A 19,797-nucleotide genomic window follows, 5' to 3' on the forward strand; every position below is an offset into this window, starting at 1 on the left:
GTTTGTTTTTATGGCGCATTTAAAAACAGTGAGCAGAGTGCGACTTGGTTAGCCAAAATAACGATCTATGCAGACACAGACTTAATTTGGCTGAAGCTATCCCTATTATGCATTATATTATGCATTATTTAACCTACTATTTTATATGATATATAATATATGACCTATATATGAATGTTTTCAGGTTGTCCCACATGAGGCCTGGACGGGGAGAAAATACCCTGTCCATAGCTTTTTTGGGACACTATGAGGACTTGTGTTAATGTGGGGAAAAAGGTTCGGTTGCCAAGCGACAGCCATGGTGAGTGGGGGCTGAGGAGTTCCCAAAGGGGGAGTTCCCAAAGGGGGCACTAACGGCTTGGGGGACAAGGGCTACCTGAGGGGGGAGGAGAAGGACGCCAGTAGGTGGCGTGATGGAAATTCAAACTGTGCTGAGTCATTGCCTGTGGTTGAAAGAAAAAGGATATGAATGGGATGAATGAAATGTTCTGTAATTAGTTGTTTTGGGTCATCGGAAGACGTTCCATTAGAGATGACCAGAAAGTTTTAATCTACTACACTAAATCGATTAATCAATCAGACGTTATTTATATAGCAGTTTATATAGCACTTCTCAACCCAAGAAAATATAGAACAAAGACCTTTCAGATCAAACGAAGCAGTGAAACCCAAGGCCACATACAGACACATGCACACTCACATATAAAGCCACGCACACACACACGCCACACATACTGGAAACAGGGACCACAATGTGATCCTCAAAGAAAAGTAAAGGATGAATTAGGATAAATAAAGAAATAAAATTAAACTAGGCTTTTAATATCTGTATGGAAACATGTTATGGTATCATGTTGTGGTTAGGAACAGCTCTGATGTCACACCATTGGTACCACATGAGGTGTTTCTGATTCAATTAGAACCGGAAAAAACTTAATGCTGATCCTGAACTATCTGTGTACGCCTCAGCATCAAAAAAAAAAAAACACAGCCACTTTATTAAACCAATTAAACAACATTATTACTAACTAACAAGTAAGAATAAAGCAGGTTATGCTGAACGATCTGACCTGAATTCAGAAAGGACAGACAATGGGTATCCTAAACAACTTAATCAGTTCGTCATTGGAAAAATGTCTGCTTTCTTGATGCTGTGCTGATACCAAGATGAGATCTAACTACAAATATTTCTGTCCAGCAACAAACAACAACACAGGAGGAGAAGCTGCAGTGGAGCATTTCGGCAATTAATTAACAATTAATCATGGTTTACTAAAACTTCTCAAATTTTCCCAAAAATTCTGTGTGTGTTTGTGTCTTCTTTTGCATTAAGACTTCCCGGACCTGGAAGAGGAAGACATGGATCAAACTCATAATATGAAAACCACTGTTTGTTTACTTAGGCCTAAATGAAGACATGAGGGTTGCTTGGGCAAACCCAGAAATGCGATATATGTTTGTCATCTGTTGTCATCTGTTGTCCTAACCTGTGATGTCTGGTGTTGAGTGTTGTTTGTTTTTTGTTTGTGTGTTGTTATGATCCCAAAACTGAATGATGATTTTTCCACAGCAGAATTATCCTAAAAACAAGGATTATACCAACTGTGCTGATGTTGATGTTGATCGTGATGATGTGTTCCCTAAATAATTTGAATTTTTCACAGCAAAATAATGAGATGGTACTGGATTTCTCATTAAGGCTGCACAGCAGGTTGATGACTATTCTAGTTCCTTAAAGCAAGGGTTATACCAACTGGCCAGTTGTTTTGTTTTGGGTTCTGTTTATTTTGTTATTTCTTTGATTTTCTTTTGTTTTGTTTATTTTGACTTTGGTTTTGTTTGGGGTCCATCTGAAAAATAAATAAATAAAGAATGAATTGGGCATTGAAATTGAACATATTAAAGAGAGATACCCTAGTATAGAAATACAGTGCAAATGACATTTTGCACTACTGCGCTGCGAGATTTGCTAATATTATTCCACAGATTCAGAACCACTACAGGACGTACAGCCGGAGGACTCATAAGCTTGAGTTCTGGGAGGCCTTTCCCATCATGCCAAGATGATGGTGGAGAACTACACAACGAAATTGTCACAAAAGAAAATTAGTTAGGGAGGGGATGCTGAATATCCCTCAAGGAAGCGATGTACTGGTGACCTCTCCTTCCAAGATTAGTTCCGGATCAGAATGCTGAACAGACGTTCAGCCAAGAGGAAAACAGAGCACCGACAGGATTGGACCACAAGAGACCACACGACTCGTCATGTGGTCATCTAAGAAAGATATATCATTTAAAAGAAAAGTTAATCATAATTGTTCAAGAGGCTAATATACTCGTATAGTCGAGCCTTGGTTAAATTTATATTTGTTGTGTTTCACTTTTTAAAGTGTTTAGCTAATTCCTCTTAAAGGCTGATAATGAATCATTTTTAGAATGTCCATTGCCAGTGGGGTGACTCGGCTGTTTGGAGCGGGACCTTAGACTTTGAACGGTAATGGTCGGTCGCCAAGTGCAACTAGGGTCCATAGGTGAATTTTTCCCGGTTAAGCCATCGGGTTTTCGCTCCTATTCGCTGCAAACGGTGGACGAACCTGCTGGTAATGTTAATTGCCTTATGCAATGTTTGAGTGTCAGTAGAATAGAAATTATGTGAAAATTTTTGATTAATCAGTGTTGTGTTGTTATGGTACTTATGAGGGAGCGAGGCCTTGCTAGCCACATAAGGTTTTAGACCATAATGAACAAAGAGTCCACACAGACGATGGGTTCGAGGCCACATACACACAATACATATAGCAAATTATCATTTTCTACATATAATCTATTAAAAAATGTGCTCATTTGCGGAGTTATTATCAGTTGAGTGGGGAAGGTTTTAAACTTACTAGAAAAGAGTCTCTGTTTCTAGAATCTTGATTAATACTCCTGATATAGAAGGGTTTGCTAAAGCATCAGAATTATTTTCTAAATGTGCTCATTTGCAAAGTTATAATCAGTGACTGATGAAGGTCTTAACCCTCTCGGAAAGAGGTTCTGTTCCGAGTAAAATGATGGAATAGTCTGGATTTGAAGGTGTAGCTTAAGCATTAGAATTATGTTTACTATTTCCATGCCTGTGCAACGAAGACTTGCTTGCTGCTTTAATTGCAATGATGAACAGCTTTCATATAAGCTTACATAATAACACATGAAGTCACATCAAAAGGGGGATGACAGACGTCTCCTAACTGGTTGTGCTACATCTCAAAAGGTAATTGGCTCTTGCAGTTTGGGGGGTGGCTGCTAAAGTCTGGCTACTGCTAATACAGATGTGACACAATACAGAATATTACATTCCTACCTCAGTTATTTAACTGAATTAGTTGAAATGATAAAATCACTTCAAAAGGGGGATTGTTAAAATTGGCTTTGTTCTTAGACATTATGAATGAAATAGGGCTCAGTACTTTTCCATATGACCTAAAGTGATCCAGGAGTAGAAAGACTAAACAATTAGGAAAGCCTGGGAAAGCAAGGGCAGATTCCTTCACACACACACATTGTTTTGGGCTGATCCAGAGAATATGACGAAGCATGTTGAACCTACTCATGTCCAATCATACTCGGTCGAATGTGAGTCCAACCTATGACACTATAAATAAACATGATAACCGGAAATCAGGGCCAGTCTGACAGACTTCCTGCGGGGACTCTTTCCCACTGAGCCCAGCGCTGATATGCTTTGACGTGTGACTACAAATAAACACTTCATTTTCACTTGAATTACTTCGGTCCGTTCTTGAGCCTCCTACTAAAAGAACCGAATCTAATAATAACCCCTGTTTTTAGGACAATACGAGAATTCTCACCAAGTTGCTGTCCAGCATTCATGAGAAATTCTGTATTATCAACTTATTCTGTTGTGGAAAAAATTCAAATCATTTAGAGAACACATCAACACAGAGACACAAGACAACACAACACAACACAGAACAAAAGAAAGAAGAAAACAAAAGAAGACAAAAACACACACAGAATTTTTGGGAAAATTTGAGAAGTTTTAGTAAACCATGATTAATTGTTCATTAATTGTTCATTAATTGCCGAACTGCTCCACTGCAGTTTCTCCTCTTGTGTTGTTCTTTGCTGCAGGACAGAAATATTTGTGGTTAGATCTCATTTTGGGAGCAGCACAGCATCAAGAAAGCAGCCATTTCTTCCCAATGACTAACTGATTAACCTGTTTAGGATAAATATTGTCTGTCCTCTCTTAATTCTGGTCAGAGCGTTAAAAATAAAATTTCAGCATAATCTGCTTAATTCTCACTTGTTAGTTAGTAATAATGTTGTTTAATTCTTACCAGTGGCTGTGTTTCGTGATGCTGAGCCGTCCACAGACAGTTCAGGATCAGCATTAAGCATTTTTTTTTTTTTCCGGTTCAAATTGAATTAGAAACCCCTCATGTGTTACCAACAGTATGACACCAGAGCTGTTTCTAACATCACATGATACCATAACATGTTTCCATACAGATATTAAAAACATAGGTTCATTTTATTTCTTTATTCATCCTAATTCATATCCTTTTTCTTTCAACCACATGTTATGACTGAGCACATATTGAATTGAACCATACCATCTTGTTTCTCATTAAATTGCAATTGAAGTGGGTTGTTGCCATTTTCCAGAGATCCTTTACCCACCTGGGGGGTATTCCTAGAAGCTGGCTTAGCGGAAAGCCTGGCTTATTTCGCTACTTCTGGCTAAATTTAGCGAGAGTTCCGTTCCATAAAGGTGGCTTATTTGAACGCCCGCTGAGTAACCATGGTAATTTATGCTGCTGAACTAGCCTGGTCCCGGGCAGGCTAAAGTTGAAGCTTAGCTTAGCTGCAACTCAAAAAATGTCCGACCGGCTGGAACACTCCCGAAAGAAATGTTCACCTAGAATTCTGCGCTCCCGCAACTCATGTCTTGTCTAAAAAACGAAACAAAAACTGTGGTTATCATATCACCACTTTCACTGTCTCGAAAAATCAATCAGTCGGTGCCAGTGCAACTAAAGAAACGCAACTATACACACGTATTGAACATGAAATTAAATGAGAGAGAACATGGTATTCATTAAAACTAATCAATACCTAACAAACATCCGATCTACACCCACGTAGGACCAGACTCAGAAAAATGGGGGACAGGTAATAATGTTAATGATACAAATTATTGAAAGCTCCTTTCAAAACAGTCAAGGACACTGTACAAACAAGATATTAGATAAAACGCAGGAATTAAAAAATCTTACCATATTAAAAATACACAGAACGGAGCAATAAATGGAGGTAAGCAAAGTTAAACGGATGGGTTTTGAGTTAAGACTTGAACAGAGGGAGAGTGTCAGTATTGCGAATGTCGGAGGGCGGACCTCTGTCCTTTCAGGCTGCTGCTCCACATTTACAGTAGCCGATAATGTAAAACAACCTACTGAATTAAGTATTTGCATTAAGTTCATCATCTCCCTCAGGCATCCCCAATGTTATCGGTGCACTACACTGTACCCATGTACGCATCCAAGGCAAGGCAATTTGTAGAGCACAATTCATACAAAAGGCAATTCAAAGTGCTTTACAGCTACATAAAATCACAAGGCGGCAATTAAATCATTCCAAAAAACAAAAATATCATTAATTCATTCATTTAAAAGTGAAGAGTGCAGATAAAATACTTTCAGGTGTCATATGCACATCTAAATAGAACTTTCAGTCTGGATTTAAACATTGTCACATTGTCCAGGCCCCTGCTGGACCCGTGGAGGCTGACTATGTACACCGAACATTTTTCCATATGCTAAATGTACAGGTACACTTGGGGATAATTGTCCATAGACTCTGAACTGGATTTCTCATTTTGAAAAACACCACATCAACCCCTTTGAGTAATGCTGAGCAATGTTACATTTATGCCCTGTGAAACCTCATCATTGACTCCTATCCTCCGAGCATACAGATGATCTGTGATGGAGGTCATTTCATTTCCAACATTGAGGCTAAATGGCCGGGATCAGTTCATGATTCTAGGATCTTCCGAGCATCCTCACTGGCACAGAGGTTTGCACAAGGTGCAAGAATTTTACTTACCTGAAGGAGTGTACTTTTGAAGTAAGGTGTAGCATAGGCAGAATTTTGGTAATGTAATGAGAGGTCAGGTGTAGAGGTCATCTTAAGGAATTTAAAGTGCTCGTCATACTTTATTATAGATAGCCATATAAGGCACATATTGCATCAAATTGCCAAGTCTTAACACATGTATATCCATCCAACATTTCTCTTATTCTGCAGGAGAGTTCAATGGTGTCCTGCTTGGGGACAGAGGCTATGCATGCTGGCCGTACGTCCTCACACCATAGCCTGATCCAGGAACAAGGGCATGCACATGCACATGCTAAAACAAGGGCACGGATAGAAATGACCTTTGGCCAAATTAAATACATTGCTTCCATTGCTTAAAGTTCTCAAGGACCATGGCTGACTTCTGACAGAGCCATCTTAAATTAATAGTATACTTCATATTTTATACATTTTGTCTTGTGGACAACTTTTCAGGCTCAAGTCTTTTCTTCGTTGAGATCTAGTGCCTGAAAGGACTCAGTTTCTCCTGACACAGTGAGGGATCTATACAGGGACACATATTTCTTTTGATCCTTATTGTTGTGACCTTTGAGTTAGAACTTCTTTTCATCATTTAGCATTGACACAGTAGCAGTTTAAGTCAGAGCAAGTGTAAGGAGGCTAAATGGACAGATATGATTTATAACTTTCCACACGTTTAGGTCATGGCACCCCACTGGAATGATTTCTGGGCCCGCTGACAGTGTCGTCAAATATTCCTTTTAGTAGTCAGGATGGCCGAGTGGTCTAAGGGGCTGCGTTCAGATCGCAGTCTCCCCTGGAGGCGTGGGTTCAAATCCCTCTTCTGACATTGCAGACTTCTCCTAGAGAACCATTTTCTCTGGCAAGGCAACCCAAGTTTACTCCTTGCTTAGCAATACCATGTCGTATTGCTATTCTGCCACTGCATCATCTAGTTTAAAGATTATTGTGGCCGCTTTACCTCCGAAGAGTTCTTGCTTCCAAATGCTATGCCTACTATTTGTTTGCCTCAGGAGCCCTGTTAAACAACAGCCAAGACACTTGTTGCATGAGAATCTTCTGACCACAGCTCAACTAGCTGTGTTGTCACAACCTTCTACAGTGCTTTGGGCAGGACAGAATCATTAGCAAAAGGAACATTGTTGATTATAAGGTCTTGGTTTGCACTTAACACCATAGTAAACGGTAAAGGGCTTTTGACCGAAGCAACCTGGCCTAATGTTAGGCTATTTGAAGGGGGCTATTGACATTTAACCGAAAATGGGTGAGAGTATCAAAACAATCATCACTTGGTGGCAGGCAGCTGATAAAAGACCTAGCTCTCTCCGTCTGGGAATCGAACCCCGATCTTCCGCATGACAGGCGGAGATACAGTCCATTATACTAACGAGGAATTTCTATGTGACTGACACAGTCGTCAGATGAAAAGACAACTATCGCCAAGGAGTGAAATAAGATTTTGGTGTCCCGTTTCAAGGTGCAGGAAAATTGCTATCACAGTCCCATCACTCAGAAGGAGAGTCTTCCATGAAGCTGCATGCCTCGTCAATATTCCCCTTCAACACGAAGACAACGCAGACCCACATATTCGCTGGAATGATGCCTGGGCCCGCCGACAGTGTCGTCAAATATTCCTTTTAGTAGTCAGGATGGCCGAGCGGTCTAAGGCGCTGCGTTAAGGTCGCAGTCTCCCCTGGAGGCGTGGGTTCAAATCCCACTTCTGACATTGCAGACTTCTCCTAGAGGACCATTTTCTCTGGCTAGGCAACTCAAGTTTACTCCTTGCTTAGCAATACCATGTCGTATTGCTATTCTGCCACTGCATCATCTAGTTTAAAGATTATTGTGGCCGCTTTACCTCCGAAGAGTTCTTGCTTCCAAATGCTATGCCTACTATTTGTTTGCCTCAGGAGCCCTGTTAAACAACAGCCAAGACACTTGTTGCATGAGAATCTTCTGACCACAGCTCAACAAGCTGTGTTGTCACAACCTTCTACAGTGCTTTGGGAAGGACAGAATCATTAGCAAAAGGAACATTGTTGATTTTAAGGTCTTGGTGTGCACTTAACACCATAGTAAACAGGAAAGGGCTTTTGACCGAAGAAACCTGGCATCATGTTAGGCTATTTGAAGGGGGCTATTGACATTTAGGCCGAAGATGGGTGAGAGTATCAAAACAATCATCACTTGGTGGCAGGCAGCTGATAAAAGACCTAGCTCTCCCCGTCAGGAAATCGAACCCCGATCTTCCGCATGACAGGCGGAGATACTGTCCATTATACTAACGAGCAATTTCTGTGTGACTGACACAGTCGTCAGATGAAAAGACAACTATCGCCAAGGAGTGAAAAACAGATTTAGGTGTCCCGTTTCAAGGTGCAGGAAAATTGCTATCACAGTCCCATCACTCAGAAGGAGAGTCTTCCATGAAGCTGCATGCCTCGTCAATATTCCCCTTCAACACGTAGACAACGCAGACCCACATATTCGCTGGAATGATGCCTGGGCCCGCCGACAGTGTCGTCAAATATTCGTTTTAGTAGCCAGGATGGCCGAGCGGTCTAAGGGGCTTAGTTCAGGTCGCAGTCTCACCTGGAGGCGTGGGTTCAAATCCCACTTCTGACATTGCAGAGTTCTCCTAGAGGACCATTTTCTCTGGCAAGGCAACTCAAGTTTACTCCTTGCTTAGCAATACCATGTCGTATTGCTATTCTGCCACTGCATCATCTAGTTTAAAAATTATTGTGGCCGCTTTACCTCCGAAGAGTTCTTGCTTCCAAATGCTATGCCTACTATTTGTTTGCCTCAGGAGCCCTGTTAAACAACAGCCAAGACACTTGTTGCATGAGAATCTTCTGACCACAGCTCAACAAGCTGTGTTGTCACAACCTTCTACAGTGCTTTGGGAAGGACAGAATCATTAGCAAAAGGAACATTGTTGATTATAAGGTCTTTGTTTGCACTTAACACCGTAGTAAACGGGAAAGGGCTTTTGACCAAGCAACCTGGCCTCATGTTAGGCTATTTGAAGGGGGCTATTGACATTTAGGCCGAAGATGGGTGAGAGTATCAAAGCAATCATCACTTGGTAGCAGGCAGCTGATAAAAGACCAAGCTCTCCCCGTCGGGGAATCGAACCCCGATCTTCCGCGTGACAGGCGGAGATACTATCCATTATACTAACGAGGAACTTCTGTGTGACTGACACAGTCGTCAGATGAGAAGACAACTATCGCCAAGTAGTGAAATAAGATTTTCGTGTCCCGTTTCAAGGTGCAGGAAAATTGCTATCACAGTCCCATCACTCAGAAGGAGAGTCTTCCATGAAGCTGCATGCCTCGTCAATATTCCCCTTCAACACGAACACAACGCAGACCCACATATTCGCTGGAATGATGCCTGGGCCCGCCGACAGTGTCGTCAAATATTCCTTTTAGTAGTCAGGATGGCCGAGCGGTCTAAGGCGCTGCGTTAAGGTCGCAGCCTCCCCTAGAGGCGTAGCTTCAAATCCCACTTCCAACATTGCAGATATCTCCTAGAGGACCATTTTCTCTGGCAAGGCAACTCAAGTTTACTCCTTGCTTAGCAATACCATGTCGTATTGCTATTCTGCCACTGCTTCATCTAGTTTAAAGATTATTGTGGCTGCTTTACCTCCGAAGAGTTCTTGCTTCCAAATGCTATGCCTACTATTTGTTTGCCTCAGGAGCCCTGTTAAACAACAGCCAAGACACTTGTTGCATGAGAATCATCTGACCACAGCTCAACAAGCTGTGTTGTCACAACCTTCTACAGTGCTTTGGGCAGGACAGAATCATTAGCAAAAGGAATATTGTTGATTTTAAGGTCTTGGTTTGCACTCAACACCATAGTAAACGGGAAAGGGCTTTTGACCGAAGAAACCTGGCATGATGTTAGGCTATTTGAAGGCGGCTATTGACATTTAGGCCGAAGATGGGTGAGAGTATCAAAACAATCATCACTTGGTGGCAGGCAGCTGATAAAAGACCAAGCTCTCCCCGTCTGGGAATCGAACCCCGATCTTCCGCGTGACAGGCGGAGATACTGTCCATTATACTAACAAGGAATTTCTGTGTGATTGACACAGTCGTCAGATGAAAAGACAACTATCGCCAAGGAGTGAAATAAGATTTTGGTGTCCCGTTTCAAGGTGCAGGAAAATTGCTATCACAGTCCCATCACTCAGAAGGAGAGTCTTTCATGAAGCTTCATGCCTTGTCAATATTCCCCTTCAACACGAACACAACGCAGACCCACATATTCGCTGGAATGATGCCTGGGCCCGCTGACAGTATCGTCAAATATTCCTTTTAGTAGTCAGGATGGCCGAGCGGTCTAAGGCGCTGCGTTAAAGGCCTACAGAAAGCTGACACTACACTCAATACATAATCATAATACATACACAGAGGAACAATAATGATCCTTGGACCCTACACCAAAACATTTCATAAACCCAGAAATTTGCCGCTTGGAAATCCTTCCTGGAATTCCAGATTGGGGGCGGGGCTTCTGTGTGACGTCACAGGTATCATGGGTTTTCTTGGCTGCCGCCATTGTAGTATGCTTGTTGAGTTGTGAAGGCTAGTGGTGCAACGGATCATCATTGATCCGTGATCCGTTCGGATCAATTGTTTCAGTTCGGCACACATATGATCCTCGGATTGATTTGTGAAAAAAAATTTGTGGGCTTGTTCAGTCCTCACACAGCCGTTACCATTCCGCTAGTTCAAGGGACAGAGCTACTTTCCATGCTCTGGGTAAAAGTCTGCAACAGTTCCCTCCTCAATAAGCAAACAGTCCTATGGCTCGTTTGTGATTTATTGTCCTCAGCGTACAACATGTAGAACAGTGGGCATGGAAAATAAAAGTAGGCTAGACTTCGGTGACTACTGTAACGATAACTGCTGCCTCTAGTGCTACGTCCTTTTTCCATATACTCGCGCTGCCACACAAACCTGTCGCCTAGGTTACCACACAGACATAACACGTAGCTGACATAGCGATAGCTAACATAAAGAAAACCCCTAACCTGCAACACAGCGTGGTCATGGCGAGCGGAGGAACAGAGGAGCTTGAACGCCCCACGTCATTTAAATCCCCTGTTTGGGAGCATTTTGGCTTCCCTGTCAAATTTAATGAAGAAGGAAAGAGGTTGGTGGATAAAACCGTGACGGTGTGTAGGCACTGTGGTACAAGAAAGCCACACAACAGTGGAAACACATCGAGCATGGCCACGTATTCGCAGCGATATCACCCCGGTGTTTCACTGACAGGAGTGAAACCGAAAGCGACTCAACAACTGGTCATCACCGCGTTAAGAAGCCCCCTTCCTTCACAATCCGACCGGGCTAAAGCGATCACAAACGCTGGAGACTGGTAAGTCTGACAAGAAGCTATTAAAATTGTGACCCAGCATTCCGGTCTGCACTCACTGACTCCGGCACTGTGTAAAAAGTGTGTTGACAGGCTGTCAGTGTCAGTTAGCTTCAGTTGTCAGTGCAGTGCTTATCCCTCTCGACAAAATTATTTATGCCTCATCAACATCGTCCAGACTCGTGGCCTAGACCAAACACAGTGGCCCTCATTTATCAAGCCGTCGTAGAAAGCATCGTAGATATGAGCGGAGAACTCGTCGTACGCAGAGGCTCAAGTGAGATTTACAGAACATGCGTACCACACCAATCCCATCGTAAGACCGAGCGGCTGTTGATAAATCCGGTGGCTGAAATCCATCGTAATGATCCTAACCACGCCTTCTACAAAAGGGGGTTGAGAGGCCGCACCTAAAGAATTTGCGACATGGAAAGACGAAAGGCGGCAAAGAAACGCTGTCAACAGCGTTGGTGATGTAAATCGCAGACCGGACGAGTTATGTATTTTCCCCTACTGTGATGGTCAATAAAATGTGATAAACTCCAGATTAAATTAAATCTAAAATTGAGCGATGTTTTACTTTTTCTCCAGTAAGATCAGGAAGAAGTGGTCCGATATGAAATTGGCCAAAAAAGAAGGTCGCAGCTCTCCGACGCAGCATGTCACAAATGGGGGGGGGGGGGGGATCCAGGTTTGGATTTGAGTGTCTTGGAGGAGAGGGTGGCTGGCGTGATCGGAGCTACGTCCTCAACAGGCGTGCCAGGGAAACTTGACACTGATGCGCCCATGCTAGAGCTCGAGAATGGTAAGAATGACTGCACACCCAAGACGTTTAAATAAAACAGTTGCTTTAATTTTCAACACAAATGAGGTTCCTAATCAAACTAATATTTTTCATTCACAGATGAATCCGAAGTGGCATCCGGGCAACCTGACCCGCGCAACGAATACGCGGCCCGTCAACATCCGAAGCCTCTGCCTCTGCCTCTGCCCCCCGGTCTGCAGCGTCACACCGGCCAGCCGTGTTAACCACAGAGGTCCTAGAAAGACAAACAGAGATCGTGAAGTGGATGATGGCTTTAACACCTACCATGCAATCTATCGACAGTACATTGAAAGACATAAATGAAACACTGAAGTCACAGAATAAATGCTGAAAGAAATCCTTGTTCTCCTTTTTTTTTTCCTTGAATAACAGAATGCTTACCGAAAGTCAGAATCGCTGAATAAGTTCCTCTCTCCTCCTGAGCGCTCTTGGCTGTGCTGGCTGGTGGTAGGGATCTCTGGGTGCGGGGTCCTCTGGATGTACATCTGGAAATGGCACTCCATTTTTTTGGGCAATGTTATGGAGATCCCCGCATGCAATAATAATATTGCATACCTTTTCGGGCGGATAGGGTTCCCCCCGCAGCCGAGAGACAGATCCAGCTTTAGGAGCCCTATACACCTCTCCACAGTGGCACGCGTGCGCGAATGCGCAGTGTTAAAGCGCCTCTCCTGTTCGGTGTGAGGGTGCGCGGTTGAATAATGAGCCATCACTCTTCCAATTACGGAGTTGTACTTGTTTAATTTATTTAATTTGCGTTTATGTTTATATTTATGTTGAAGTCAAATAAAACATGGGCCTTCTTTAAAGTGATAAGTCTGTAATTTCAACCAAGGGATTTGTTGCGACTCCTGAGCACGCACTAGTGACGCTGCTGTATTGCAGTCACCGCAAGTCAAAATGGAAAAGTGCGTACACGGCCTCAGACCTGTCGTGGCGATTTCATCTTTCCTGCGCTCACGATGGATTTGATAAATGCCAACCTTTGCGCAGAAAAGAACGTACACACGACCTACGCACGTTTTTCGTCTTACGCAAGTTTGATAAATGAGGGCCAGTGTATGCTCACCAATCGGCATTCTGAAGACGACCAAAATCACCATGATCACCATCATCGTCCCCACTGCTCTCGGACTCGGACTCCGACCCACTGTCACTGGCAATGGCTGGCTCAAACCTGTATGGTTCTAGCCCCAATCCCTCCTCGGTTTCTTCTTCAGGCTCTTCATTGTCATCAACAATATTCGGATCAAAATTTGCCGTGAAGAAGCTGTCCAGGTCTGGCAAACTGCTGGCTTCGCTACTAGAACTACTAGTATCAGACATGTTGATTGTTGGGGGTTGTTCCAGCAGCTGGCACTCGTGACGTCACGCACCTGTCGTCTGCTACTTCCGGTTTGCCAAATGGCGGGCTATTCGAGTCAAATGTGGTGATAGTTTATTGGGCCTAATCAGGACTATCCAGGGGCCTAAAATTATTTTAAAACTTGGCGGGCTATTCGACTCAAATGTGGTGATAGTTTATTGGGCCTAATCAGGACTATCCAGGGGCCTAAAATAATTTTAAAACCATAAAAAAATTCCATCGATCTGCTATTTCAGTTTTGTGCAAAAAATCACCTTTCTGTAGGCCTTTAACGAGTGCATCGAAGTCAGGTTGAATGTCTGAGGTGGAGATGCGAAGCACAGCTGACAGATGGTCGTCAGTGAGAGATGATCTATACCTGGACTTCGTAAACTTCATCATTGAAAATGTTTGTTCACATATGTAGGTAGAGCCAAAGAGAACCAACATCTTCTGAGCATGTCTCTTCATGTTTGGAAAGTTCTCCTCCTTGAGAGAAGAGTAGAAATCCAGTAGACATCCTGATTTAAAGTGCTCTGCCAGTACTGCATCAGACTGCAGGTCAATGAGTTCCAGCTGAACATCACTGGGTGCATTATTCACACTGCAGGTAAAGGGAGAGGAAATCATGTGTATTTCATCCTCTATTGTTCTGAGATCTTCAAATCTCCTTAAAAACTCACAATGCAATGCTCCTAACATGGATGAGTACCTGTGGAGGTGATCAGCTGATGGTGTGACTTCTTTCAGGGTTTGCATGTGAGTGAGATTGTTGCTCTCCACTTGGCTTAAAAGAAACAGCATCTTTCTCATGAAAGCCTTCACCAGGGTGTGCATTTCATGAACAAAAAGGCCCCTGCCTTGCAGTTTGGTGTTCAGTTCGTTCATCAGTGCAGTCACATCAACAGCAAATGCAAAATCTTGCCATACAGTCCTCATCTGAGAGCTCTGGGATGTCTTAGCCTTTCATCTGACAAAACTCTTGAATCTCTGTTTTCAGGTCCCAAACTCTTTTTAGCACTTTGCCCAGGCTGAGCCATCTGACAGCTGTGTGGTAGCCGATTAGCCTGGAAAACCAGCGCCAACTGCTGGACGGCAAAATGTTTTGCCTGCGGTTGGGTCTGGCCTCGATCCACTTGTCATTTTGAAAATACTGCCCTGAATCTGGCAGATGGCAACTAAACCAATCACAACGCAGAGATGTGTTTTGAATCAACGCGGGCGGGCCAGAGGGTTCTGAGGGAGTGACGACAGAGCAGTGCGACGTTTGGCAGTGGAAGCGAACATAGACAAGCGAAAGCACAACAAGAAAGATGGCGGCGGCAATGGAACAGTGCTCGTTTGATTCAGCCTTGGCACACAGCCATTATAACGAACAGCCTTGCCACTCTCTATTAAGCCCCATTGTACCGGCTTTTTGGCTGCAGTTCCACCAGAATTCCACTGGGAGCGTCGGTGGAGACCAGAATGAATGGGGCCCAATGGAGCTAGATGCTACAAATGGTCAGTTTCACCTAAGTCTCCTCAAGAGCGCTCAGATTTGAATGTAGTTTCTGAGAGCTCAACATGGGTTTCAAGTAAAAAATCAACTGAACGAGTACATATATCCCTTTGATTTCTTACTGGTTGGCTTCTTGTTGTCCACAACGCGCTAGCATTGTGCTAATGACAGCTGGTCGACCAGCTATGTATGACGTCATATACACTTCAAATCCTTTTTTTAAGCAAATGAGTGGCTCTAAAAATCTAAAACTCAGCCATGGGTATTTTCTAAACACCCTCTTTCGAAAACAACATTCGAATTACTAGAGAAAAAATTATATCTTGAGATAAGGGCATGAAAGGGCGTATAGCTCCATAGGACTCCATTCATTCTGGTCTCCAAAATTGGGCGCCCCACGTGGAAAGAGGGTGGAACTGCAACCAAAATCGCCTCGTTGGAAACCGGAAATGCACCGTGAGTGGCGTATCTGTCCTATTATAGAATCTGTGCTTGGCATCAGTTTTGGAAGAGTCCCCTCCCACCAAAGCTTTCTGTCGCGCTTACTACGTCACAGTCAGTTGCGCTGATTGGTCAGAGCGTTGGCCTATAGGCACAGACGCGGTTTGAAAGACAACGGGTTGTGCTCATCAACAATGTTCCGTTGTATCCATTGATCGGTGCCAGACTAAATTAGACATCCAATCCATTTAGGCTGGTTTATCAGGCTAGTAGCCGATGTCACTATGCTCAGACTCATGGTCCTCCAAAAGTGCGACAAACTGTCTGTGATTCAATGCCTGTGCCCTGATGAAGTTTACTATTTTAGTAACAACATCAATAACATGGTTCATTTTTAGCAGTGACTTGCACAACACATGTTGGTGTATAATACAATGCAAAAATACCTATTTCTGATCTGTGTCGATTTCAGTCACTTTATCTTGCATACGTTTTAAAAGTCCCACATTTTTCCCTGTAAGATTTGGACAACCGTCCGTTGTGACACCTGCCAGTCTGTCCCATTTCAGTCCCAGTGTGTCCATGCACGCATTTACCTCCGTGAAGAGATCGCTCCCTAGAGTCGTCCCTTTCATTGACCGCATTGCTGCCAGCTCCTTCGTAATCTTGAAGTCCGGCGTTATCCCGCGGACAAATACAAGTAACTGGGCTGTGTCACGGACATCACAGCTTTCGTCCAAAGCCAAGGAGAAAAAGTCAAAAGTTGCCACTTCACGTTGCAGCTGAAGCTCCAGATTCCCCGATATGTCCTCGACCCTTCTCGTCATGGTTCGCCTGGAGAGCGGGACTTTCTCAAATGCTTCTTTTTGTTCAGGGCATATTAGTGCTGCAGAGTCCACCAAGCACTCTTTGATAAACTCCTCCTCCGAGAATGGCTTACTGTTTTTAGCGATTTTGTGGGATATCACAAAGCTGGTCTTGGTTGCTGCATGCCTGGATGTGTGAAGCTTGGTAAAAAAGCCTTGCTGCTTTTGCAGTTTAGCTAGCAAAGCTTCCGATGTCCGCGCCCTTTCAGCATCAGTCACGTTCTTGAATTTCTCCGCGTGTTTCGTCTCCTAATGCTGACTCAAATTGTAGTCCTTAAACACGGCGATCTGCTCCCCGCAAACTAAACACACGGCTTTACCTCTGACTTCAGTAAATAAATACTTAGCAGTCCAATTTTTGTTGAAAACCCTGCATTCGCCATCTACCTTTCTTTTTTTAGCATGAGCAGACATTTCTGAGGGCTAAAGTCGTCTTGTGACTTGCTACTGACAACGATCCAATCATGTGCATGTCTCGATATACGTTTTACATCATCATGAACGTGAATAAAAAACAACTTCAAAATAAAAATAAAATGCAGCTTCAGTCCATGCATCAGGTAAAATAAGAAAATATGTTTATTTTGTAATTTCCAATTAACCTTACACGGGCCGGTCAGAGTCAACCAAAGGGCCGTATGCGGCCCGGGGGCCGTGCAATGCCCAGGTCTGCACTAGACCATCAGGGACCCGAAAGCAGTGCACACGGTACAGGTTGCAACACTGTGGTAAACTCTTCCTAACTGGCAAATTAATTGGCATAGTGCATTGTACTGAAGTTGTGAACATTTTAGCCTTAGATGAAAGCAATTCTGCGCATCTGGAGAATGAATCCAAGCAAGCACAAGTTTCACACTTTAGACTTCTCTCTTATTTCAGGGAGAAATAGAAAGATTCCTGAGTAAGAGTGAGTGTGTCATAGCCCTGCAAGAAAAACAGTTGATAGATGACTAAATAAATAAAACATTCCTGACCTACACCACGACAGTGAAAACACCAAATCCTAGCCAGCAGACCACCAGGGAGCCTTTGATTTTTGTGAACTATGGATGTTGCCTCTTGTGCCTCGTTGTCCATTTAGCAGCGGGCTATGTGTAGTCAAACGGACGAGGTATGTACAGACACCCTTTTAAAGAATGATCTTAGGTGAGCAATATAATGGATCGGATCAGTGATGGAAAAGGGAAATCTGATTTGAAGGAATTGGACGAAAGCATTTAAAACTCCCAAATAGCTTTTTATGCCTGCTGAAATTGTTGGGGCATGTCACGGCAGTAGTCTTAAAGTGGAGGGCAGACTACAGCCTCTTGCCAAGCAATTTACCTACGTAGCATTCTCGTTCCGTTGCGTCAGCTTCCTGAAATCTTTTTCAGTACTCTGGGAAACAAGAGTTGTACACAGGGTAGTTTTTCCATTTACTGGCTTGTTTTATCTTGCAATGTCATTCCCCTACCTGTGTTATCTGTGGATATAAATGCAATGTCAGGAATATAGGGTAGTTACCCTCAATGTAAAGGGCTTACACAATCCAATCAAGTGAGGCAAGGTTATTGCAAAGATGAAGAGAGAGAAACTGCATGTAATATTCTGGCAGGAGACCCATCTCGACAGAATGAAAAGTTAAAAAAAATATGGTTTTAGAAATACATTCTACTCATGTTATAAGAAAGGGAGAAAAAGAGGGGTAGCAATAATGATTCGTAATAGAGTGAATTTCCAAGTGTTTCTGAAATCTAGGGGTTCCTTAAACAGAAAGAGGTCACACTAGTTAATGTGTATGTACCACCTGGCAAGGATAATTCCTTTATTAGAGAAATTTTTGGTTTGATTGCTTCCGAAGCCACTGGGGTTTTAATATGTGGAGGAGACTGGAATATGCAGCTACAATGTAAGCTAGACTCCTCTAACACATTAAAGAGATCTGCTCCCACACCAGAGTAACTGTGTCCTGCTGACACATGTTGACAGAGCTCGGGATGATTGATGTATGGAGGGAGCTCCACCCAACAGAAAGACGGTATACATTTTATTCAGCAAGTCATAGAGTGCACTCAAGAATTGACTATTTCTTTACATATAACTCTGACAGACACAGACTTAAAGAGTGCAGTATAGGGATTCGAGATGTCATTCACCTAGCCTGATTAACATAGACTTTCAAATCTCTTCGAGATTCTGGTCTGACCAAGACCATAACGAATACGATTCGAAATGGCCTGGTCAACCCGCCTCCCTCGGGTTGCTACTGGTTGTGGCCAGAAAAGGCTGTGCCTAAGCTTAAGCCAATCACACCACTCTTTCCTCTGACGTATGATTTAGCTACCAGCGGGGCTAACTGGTAGATTAAACTCTTACCAAAGCCAGTAGGGAGCAAGGCGAAAACGTCTTTCCTGTCAAGAAATGATTCAAGGGCTGTTCTTTGCTCGATTTTTAACGAGAATCTCCCGTCGAACACTTTCATTACAGCATCTACAGCAGTGTCAAAAGCTTGACGCTGCTCCATGTTGATATTGAATGAAGCGCTTCCGTGTACAATCCATGGGTTGAGTGGCAGTTCAACCACGTCACTACCTTGAACACGCCTCTACCCTGGGCCGTTGGCGCTGCTCAAAGTTGATTGCTTCCCGACAAAGTGGATGGAGTTCCCATTTTTTCGGGAACTCGAATCCACCTGAATGAGCAGTTTGCCTGAGTAAGTGTAGCAGAGCCAAAGGTGTTGCGTCACTGCGAGGGCGGAGCCTGGGTATCATTCACCTGTTTATCTGACCCTACACATAGACAATAAAAAGAAAAACACGTCTTGGCGACTTAATACAAGTATCTTAAATGATAACCAGTGTTGGGGTAGTTACTCAAAAAGCCTCTGTGGGCTTCCTGCTGATGGAAGGACCAGCGGATGACAAAGAAACAACAACTCTGACACCAACGGAGGACAAAGTGGAACACCTGAGCTACCGCAGGTAACGTATTGTGCAAAACAGGTGAGTGCATGATTCCGTCTAACTAATGAATGAAATCTACAGAAATGAACGTGTGCTAGCTCACACATGTTGAGTACTTGTGCAGTTTTTCCTTCCTTTTCCTGCTGTGTTTTACCGAGGTGATCATGGATGAGATGAGACTCGAGCGCAGGTCCGAAAGAGAGAGACTGTGGACCCGACATTGCCGTTATGCACCCAGGGTTTCCGTGACGACGAGGAGCTCCCAGCCGGATGAGAGAAGCTGATGTTAAAAAAAAAAGAAATAAAGGAGGACTTGGGGTAGGTCCTTTTTAGTGTCACAGAACGTGATTAGTTAA

At 43.4% G+C, this 19,797-nt stretch overlaps 1 long non-coding RNA gene, 2 other non-coding genes and 1 pseudogene across 3 annotated transcripts; 1 reads left to right on the plus strand and 3 right to left on the minus strand.

Moving 5' to 3' along the window:
* Positions 1 to 7,769: 7,769 nt before the first annotated feature.
* trnal-aag (transfer RNA leucine (anticodon AAG)) lies at positions 7,770 to 7,852 on the plus strand. The gene has a single exon. It is a non-coding gene; the product is annotated as a tRNA-Leu (tRNA).
* A 1,391-nt stretch (positions 7,853 to 9,243) lies between these two features.
* trnad-guc (transfer RNA aspartic acid (anticodon GUC)) lies at positions 9,244 to 9,315 on the minus strand. The gene has a single exon. It is a non-coding gene; the product is annotated as a tRNA-Asp (tRNA).
* Positions 9,316 to 12,351: 3,036 nt separating this feature from the next.
* LOC142380667 (uncharacterized) lies at positions 12,352 to 13,143 on the minus strand. Its single transcript, XR_012769859.1, has 2 exons — positions 12,728 to 13,143; positions 12,352 to 12,560 (listed from the first exon to the last, which is right to left on the minus strand). It is a non-coding gene; the product is annotated as an uncharacterized LOC142380667 (long non-coding RNA).
* A 1,147-nt stretch (positions 13,144 to 14,290) lies between these two features.
* On the minus strand, positions 14,291 to 16,460 carry LOC142380557 (general transcription factor II-I repeat domain-containing protein 2B-like; annotated as a pseudogene).
* Between the last annotated feature and the right edge of the window lie 3,337 nt (positions 16,461 to 19,797).

Source organism: Odontesthes bonariensis, chromosome 5 (genome assembly GCF_027942865.1).
Source record: "Odontesthes bonariensis isolate fOdoBon6 chromosome 5, fOdoBon6.hap1, whole genome shotgun sequence".
NCBI lineage: Eukaryota > Metazoa > Chordata > Actinopteri > Atheriniformes > Atherinopsidae > Odontesthes > Odontesthes bonariensis.